Source organism: Glycine soja, chromosome 4, assembly GCF_004193775.1.
Source record: "Glycine soja cultivar W05 chromosome 4, ASM419377v2, whole genome shotgun sequence".
In the NCBI taxonomy this organism is placed as follows: Eukaryota; Viridiplantae; Streptophyta; class Magnoliopsida; order Fabales; family Fabaceae; genus Glycine; species Glycine soja.
The window spans coordinates 8,967,407-8,976,036 of record NC_041005.1 but is presented as its reverse complement, the minus strand read 5'-3'; positions in this window follow the sequence as shown (position 1 = coordinate 8,976,036).

Genomic DNA, 8,630 nt, shown 5'->3' with positions numbered 1-8,630 from the left:
AGCTCTTGGGGCTTGCTTAAGTCCATAAAGAGTTTTTCTCAACCTAAGAACCTTTGACTCTTGGCCAGCTATAGAGAATCCAGGTGGCTGAGTCACATAGACCTCCTCATCAAGAGGACCATTTAAGAAAGCACATTTCACATCTAGTTGGTGCATTGTCCAATTCTTTAGGCTAGCAATTGCCACTACTGTTATAATAGTCTCAATTCTAGCAACTGGTGCAAACACATCTCTATAGTCAATCCCAACTTTCTATAAAAATCCTCTAGCCACAAGTCTAGCTTTATACTTGACCACCTTGCCTTCTGGATTTGTCTTGATCTTATAGATCCACTTCACATCAATGGGCTTCTTCAATTTTGGTTGAGATACCAGCTCCCACACTTGATTTTTCTCAATAGATTTAAGCTCTTCTGTCATAGCTTTAAACCACCTCTGATCAGTCATAGCATCTTCAAAGTTTATTGGTTCTGCTTCAGAAAATAGAGCAAAATGTACAAGATTCCCATCTGTACTAACATCAGCATCGGACAACATCTCAAAACCTTGAAATCTAGCTGGTTTGGGTGCATTTCTCTAGGGTCTCACTTTTCTTTGAGTGGTTTTACCATTCCCTTCACTTGTTTCTTCCTCTTTTGACCTTATCATTATTGAAGGTCCCTTCATTTCAGTATTCTGCTCCCAGTCCCAACTTCTAGATTCATCAAATACCACATCCCTACTGATTATTATCTGCTTACTCTTCGGATCAAACAGCTTATAGCCTCCAGTTGAGTGATATCCGAGTAAGATCATTTGTTCACCTTTATCATCTAGCTTCCTTCTTAACTGATTTGGGAGATGCCTAAAACAAAGTGATCCAAAGATTCTGAAATGGCTTACATTTGGTTTAGCACCACTCCAAGCTTCTTCAAGTGTTATTCCTTCCAATCTCTTTGAAGGGCTCCTATTCAAGATGAAGACAGTTGTAGACACTGCCTCTCCCCACAAGTACTTGGGCAAACTCTTGCCTTTCAACATGCTCCTTACCATATTCATTATGGTTCTATTTTTTCTTTCTGCAGCTCCATTATGTTGAGGTGTGTAGGGAGGAGTCACTTCATGAATTATGCCTTCTTGATCACAAAATTCTTGAAATTCTGCAGAAACATATTCACCACCACCATCTGTTCTCAGTATCTTGATCAATGAGCCACTTTGCTTTTCTGCCATATTTTTTAACTTCTCAAAGACTTCAAAGACATCAATCTTCCTTCTTATTAGATAAACCCATACTTTCCTGGTCAATTCATCAATAAAGGATATGAAGTATTTGTTTCCACCAAGAGATTCAGTCTGCATAGGGCCACACCCATAAAGTAAATCACTTCAAGTTTTTCCTTTGCCCTGATTGGTACATTTTGTTTGAAAGTGCTTCTTGATTGCTTACACTGTAAACAACCATCACATACTTCACTAGGAGGCTTGATCTGAGGCAAACCCAGCACCATTTCTCTTGAGTTTAGCTGAATCAGATCTCTAAAATTTAAATGACCAAATCTATAATGCCATAACCACTCTTCATTGTTTACTGTAATGGCAAAATAGTTATGTTCTATCACAACAATCTTAATTTTAAATGTTCTATTTTTTGAAAGAGATGACTTCAAAATGAGCTTGTGATTTCTGTCAAACACTCTCAACATCTTGTTTTCAAGCTTAGTCATAAAGCCCTTTTTCTAGTAATTGACCTAAGCTGAGGAGATTACTTTTCATACCTAGTACAAAGAGTACATTAGTGATGCAAAACTGACCTCCATCCTTTGTTTTGATAAGGACCTTCCCAATTCCTTCAACACTCAAAGTTCTATCATCAGCAAATTTGACTTGGCTCTTCACAGATTAATCAAGGTTGAGAAACCACTCTTTTCTTCCAGTCATATGAGTTGAGCAACATGTGTCTAGGTACCAACAATTATCACTTGCCCCTTCAATTTGAGTAGTTACCATTAGCAGGTTCAGTGTCATCATCTTCTTTCTGAGCTAATTTTGCATCATCGCCTTTAGGTTCTCTTTTGTTATTGGGTTTGCTGTAACACTCATCAGCAAAGTGCCCAAACTTTTGACAATTAAAGCATTGAATACTTCTTTTGTCAAACTTCTTTCTATTTGAAGAGTTTTGGGAATTAGATCCCCCTCATTTCTTGTGGTCCTTATCATTGTTTTGATTTCCCCTCCATTTATTGCTTTTCCCTTCAGTTTTCTCTTTCTTCCATCTATCACCATGCTTCTTTGGATTAGACCGTGCTTGCAAGGCTTGTTCACTTTTCTTCTCATTGATCCTTTCATTCATTATCTGCTCATGAGATTCCAAAGATCCTTGCAATTCCTCTAGGCTAAGCTCTTCAAGATTTTTGGATTCCTCGATGGCTACCACAATATGGTCGAACTTGGGTGGCATGGTTCTAAGCACCTTCTCTACAACTGATTGCACAATTATCTTTTCTCCATAGCCCTTCATTGAATTCACCACTGTGTGTACTTTTGTGATGTACTCAGCAACTGATTCATTCTTTTCCATTTGTAGTAGTTCATATTGTCTCCTCAGAGTTTGCAACTTGATCTTCTTGATTTTTGTGGCTCTATCATGAGATTTCTCTAGAATGTCCGATGCTTCTTTAGAGGTTTTAGCCATTTCTATCTTTTCAAAGTTAGCAGCATCTACACTTTGGTGCAAAATGAAAAGTGTCTTGCAATCTTTCTTTTCCTTTTTTCTATCAACAACCTTTTGTTCATCTGTTTCTCTCTCTCCCACAAGTATATAACCTTCTTCTACGAACTCCCAAACTCCTTGGAATCGCATCACCACCCTGATATGAATCTTCCAATTTTCATAGTTTTTTTCTGTGAGAATTGGTAGATTTGCAGGAATTGAGCCAGATATTGCAGCCATCAAAGAACTCCTTCAAGAACACCTCCAAGAACGTTTCTTTCTTTTCTTATTAGCGATTCTTGCCCCTCCTATTGAAACCAATGCTCTAGATATCAATTGTTGGAACACATTGTTCCTCACTCAATTGCAAGAGATGTAATTCACTCTCTCACACATTCACTCGTGTATCACTCACTGTTTCAAGCAAAGAATTACACACCTACATACTAGGAATAGTACCAAAAATAAAAAAAATGATAAAATGAAAAACACACATATTATTAAAATGTATGTATGTCCTTTTATATAAGCAAAACAGAACAACAATCCTTCACACTTAAACTAGGCACTTATATCAGAATTTTAAAATTCTATTACTCTCTTATATTCAATGTACAATCAAATCTACACCATAGAAAATAAAATTAAACTCTCACAACTTTAATCAAGCAATTTTGCGAAAAATCAAACTTTTAGTGAATTAATAAAAAAATCAAACCTACATATGCGAAAAGATCATTCAGGATAGTAAACACTTTTATTTAATCTTTTAAATAAATAGTAAATCTTTTATATTAAATCCCTTTGAGTAGAATTTGAAAAGAAAAAAAAAACAACGTTGACCACCGAATACCGATCTCCTGGTACTAACCACCCACCCTACCCCACACGTTACCATAAATAGGTCTGTTTCATTCTATCTATCCTAGTTTTTTTTTTTTTCTAACGCGTTTGTATGTATCTTTAAAATAGGGTTTAATAAATAAATATTTTATTTTTATAATTTACTTTCATTGTGATTTTAGTTATTATATTTAAAATTTTAATGTTTAGTTCTTGTAAGGTACAATTGAATTTTATCGAAGTGCATTGGGGCGGCATCTTTCGTCCACCGATGCACATATTATTAACAGCCGTTGATATATTAACTTTTTAAATAGTGGCTTAGATTGAACTGGTCTGGGGGCGGACCTTTGTTATCCACGCCCCCCAAAAATAATGAGAATGTAAATATATGTATATTATATAAATGAAAATTATTAAGGAAAAAAATATTTAGAAACTTAAATGTCTTTTGAAACTTAGAAAGTGAAATATATATATAGATAGATATGATAGATGATACGGAAAGACATACAAAAAATAAGAAATATTGATAAGTAATATTTAAAATGTAAGATGTTCAAAAATCATTATCTAATTATAAATATACATGCATATTATATATATATATATATATATATTAATTTTTATATTTATTGTCAAAAGAGTTCAAATACATGTTTAACTAGACATGTATATAGGTTTTATTTATTTTAATTTATAATAATTATGTAAATATTTTTTCTTTATGCAATTGATAAATTTATATAAAAATAATGATTTAAGAGTAAATCAAATTATACTTTTTTAAGAGAAAAAACTTGTGAAAAAGATGAACAAATTAAATTAATTTCTACGCCATTTGAACCCAAAAATGATATTGATTACACAAGGATAGAAAGAAATGAGAAGCAATTTTGTAAAGTTTCTATAGTGATATATGATGATAAATTTAACACTTTTTGGAATATGATTTTGAAGAGTGATCTCAAATTTAGTAATATTCACTATATTAAATTTATGCATTAAATTTTATGGTTAAAATATAATTTGTGTCCTTCAACCTTCATCCATATTTTTAAGTTTTAATTTGATTTTTTAAGTTTAAAATATTTCATTTTAGTCTCTTATAGTATCTTTATTAGATCAAATTGATTCTTTTGTGAGTTTTTAGCACTAACAGTTCTAAGTTTGATTGACATAATATTTCTCACAATTTACCATATGTCAACGAGTCAAATTTGTATCAGAAATTGAGAAAAAGACCAATTAAGCTTAATGATGATTTTTTTAGTTATATATATATAATAAAATTTTCTAAACATGAAAGACCAAATTAAAACGTAAAATATAATAAATAACTAAAGTTTCATTTCGCCAATTTTTTTGGGCTCTCCTAAATTTTTGTTGAAGCTCCACCATTGGTATTGGTGTGAAGATTTTGATACTTTTGAAAATTATGAGGATAAATAATTAATTTGATTTTTGAATGTGCAAATTAGTAATAATTTAATTCTTGGAGTGAACAAAAATTGTGATTTAATTCCTAAATGTAAAAAAGGTTTAGTTTAGTGATATTATTTTTTCATTAAATTATAATTTTCATGAATCAATTTAATATTAACATATATTTTTTAACATCAATTTAATATTAAATTATAAAATTTAAGAATCAATTTATCTACACAAAACATAATTATCACATTTTTTATGTACTTATTAACTAAATTGGAATTTTTACTCTTTCACAAATTAAATTATTACCGTTAAATTTATGATCATAAATCATTTTATAAGGACTAATTTAATAAAAAATTATATTTTTTATAATTAATTTAACTTTAAATTATAAATTTTAGAAATCAATTTATTATTAAATTGTTTAAAGAATTAATCTAACACAATTTTTGCATATTTAAAAATTAAATTTAAATTTTTCATCTTGTTACTGTCTCACACCATTAAATACCAGAACAGGTATTTATCTGACCAAATAAGATCAATTGTCAGAGGATGGTTTATGTTTGGTGCTAAAAAAGGTGAAGAAGGCCAAAGCTTGTAAGACAAAATACGAGATGGAGGCGAGCAAGGACAAAATGGCGTAGTCGAGAAGGTCATGGTGATGCTCCTTGATGGTCATCACGCCAGTTTTTGCAGTGCTGCCTCCAGACTCGACGACATCACTATTAACCAACAGATAGAAGATGCCACAATAATGTTATTGTTGTTGTAGATTCGCATCTCCTTTTAGTGCATGACACCGAGGCATGCACTTCTCGACGGTCCTCAACAATGGCGATGTTGCTGCAATTTTGTAGATCTACCTTTTTCGAACTGTTGTTTTAGGGAGGATGAGAGGTGAAGGTGGAGCAATCATTGAGTGAGGGCAACATGAATAAACAATGTATACCACAACTAGGATTTTTTAAAGGGTGAAACTGAAGTGGTCTTCCATGTGTCCATATTTCCTTCTAATGATCTTCTGCTACCTTCTCACAAAAAAAAAAACTTCCTTTCAATGAACTAAAAAACTTCACGGCAAAATTGTCAAAGAGAGAAAGCCTTCTTTTTCTTTTGGGGAAGGCAAAATTGAGAGAGAGATTAAGTCTTCTCTTTTTGACAGAAGATAAAAAAAAAAAAATTGACTGTACCTTTTTGCTGTCAAAATGAACACTACTGCAGTCCCCATACTGGATTTTCGGCCAATATCAAATCAAAGAATAAAAGTAGGTTCTGTCTTTTTATTTCCCTTTTTATCTACAACTTCTACAACCTTCTATTACTTCTTTTTCTTCACTTCTTTCCTCTTTTACTTCTTCTTTATCTCTCTTTTCCTTTTCTTATTTTCTGTTCTCTTTCTCGGCCACTCCTTTCATCACTCTCTATGACAAAAAATATATGCATAAATAAATGTTAGTTTCAGTCTGTGTTTGATATTTTTTCTCACAAATGATATTCAAATACTTTATTTTTTCTCCTTCTACTAAATGGTACCATTTTCTTTGAGATATCTTAGGATTTTGAAAATGTCGTTATTTTTCTATAACAACATTTATTTTCTTTAAGAAAAACATTTTCTCTTATTTTTCATTTTTATCTTCTTTAACATAAATAAATAAATAAATAACAAGTTGTATAGAGTATTAGTGTAAAATATAGAAGATCTTAGTGTAGCAAAAGGGAGGGAGAATAAATAAATAACAAGTTGTATAAAGTATTAGTGTAAAATATAGAAGATCTTAGTGTAGCAAAAGGGAGGGAGAAGACACAAGTTGCCAGCCTCATTCCAAGACAACAACAAAAAAAGGTATGTTTTTTCAACACTTGATGTTTGATAAGATTCTCGTTAATTAGGGTTTATAGTATTTTGTTTAATTATTGAATATGAGAGTTATGTATATTTTGAAGAGTTTCGTTCCTACTGAGTTAAGTGTTGTTTTTATTTTTTGTTTAGATAGTGCTTATAAGAATATAATGTCACGTCGACCACAACTCATTAATTTAACCAATGACTCCAAAGAAACATGAAAAGTGGCAATAAGGATTATAAACATTTGGATTCTTAATAGGTCTCTGAAACCCACACTTGAAATGATTCTTAGGGATAAAGAGGTAATCTTTAGCCGAGTATATAATGTATAATTTTGTTTGGGTTTGTCGATAGTGTCATCTGTGGGTGAGAGCTAACATCCTTATTCATGTAGGGAAATAAGATTAGTGCTCAAGAGAAGAATGCAAACCATGAAAATGGCCAGATGAACTAAAAGAAGGAAATTGTTATATTATGGAAAACTTTGAAGTGAATGCTAATAGAGGTCAGTATAGGGCAACAAACCATGAGTACAGGTTGGCCTTCGTGAAAGCAATCAAACAAGATATACCAAAAATACATAACCATGTTTATAATTTCATTGCTTTTGATGATATACTCAATGGAACAACTTCTCCTGACTACCTAATAGGTTATCATAATCTTGCATTTTTCAATTTTAATATTTAACTATTTTAATGGACAAATTGTGATAAATTTTAATTTTCTTTTGCAAGATGTGATTGGTGAGCTTGCTAAAATTGTCCAATGGGATCTTGATAGTAAGCTGAAGAAAGATATTTTTGTTCTTAAGGACAAAGTGTGTGTAAGCCATATTAATTGTTGCATTATAATGTTATGTGAAAATAATATCCATGTAAAATTATTTGTTGAAAATGTGAGTATTTATGTAGGGATACTACTATGACATGTACTTTGTGGGAGACATTTGCTCAAAGGCTGAAATCTTATTTAGATAGCCATGGAATTGGACCAGTTGTAATGCTGCTACATCTGGCCAAAATCAAAGAACCAAAAGATTAGACTTTGTGTTGCATTTAAACTATTTTATTATTAATGTTAATCTTTGTATACATTAACCAAGGAGGTTTCACCTCATATGGAATCTTATATAAAGTTATATTTTTTCAGGGAAATATGGACTTACAATACAAAATTTCATGTATGATTCCAAACTTTTGATCAATGAAAATATATCTGAGATAACTAACTTCAAAGATAGGTATATTTTGGCTGTTTTATGTCATAAAAAATCAATCATGAATATGAATGTATGATTCTTATTGATTATAGCTACATTTTTTCAACTTAAATGCAAGTCAAAGCAGTGTTGTATGTTACAGTGAGAAGTTAACACAAATGTCACAATCTTCTACACTATCTGTTGAAGATAGGTTTTGTTACAATGCTGGTATAGGTTGGTTGATCATATTATTGAAGCGGAGATTATTTCTGGAAAAAATATTGGCAATTTAGTTTACATCCCTTGGATGCCATTAACTTCATCACAATCACTTTGGCATTTTAAACTTGTTTGTAGACAGTTCCCACTTATTATTGCATATGTTATGATTATTAACAAATCTCAAGGTCAATCATTGCAAAGTGTGGATTTATATTTGCCTAAACCAGTAGTTATATGTAGTATTTTCTAGAGTCCAAAGAAATAAAGGATTGAAGATCTTAATCCATGATAATGATGTGAAACCTATAAACAAAGCAACAAATGTGATTTTTAAGAAGTGTTTGAAAACTTAAGGTTAGTCTATCAATTATTTTTTGTAC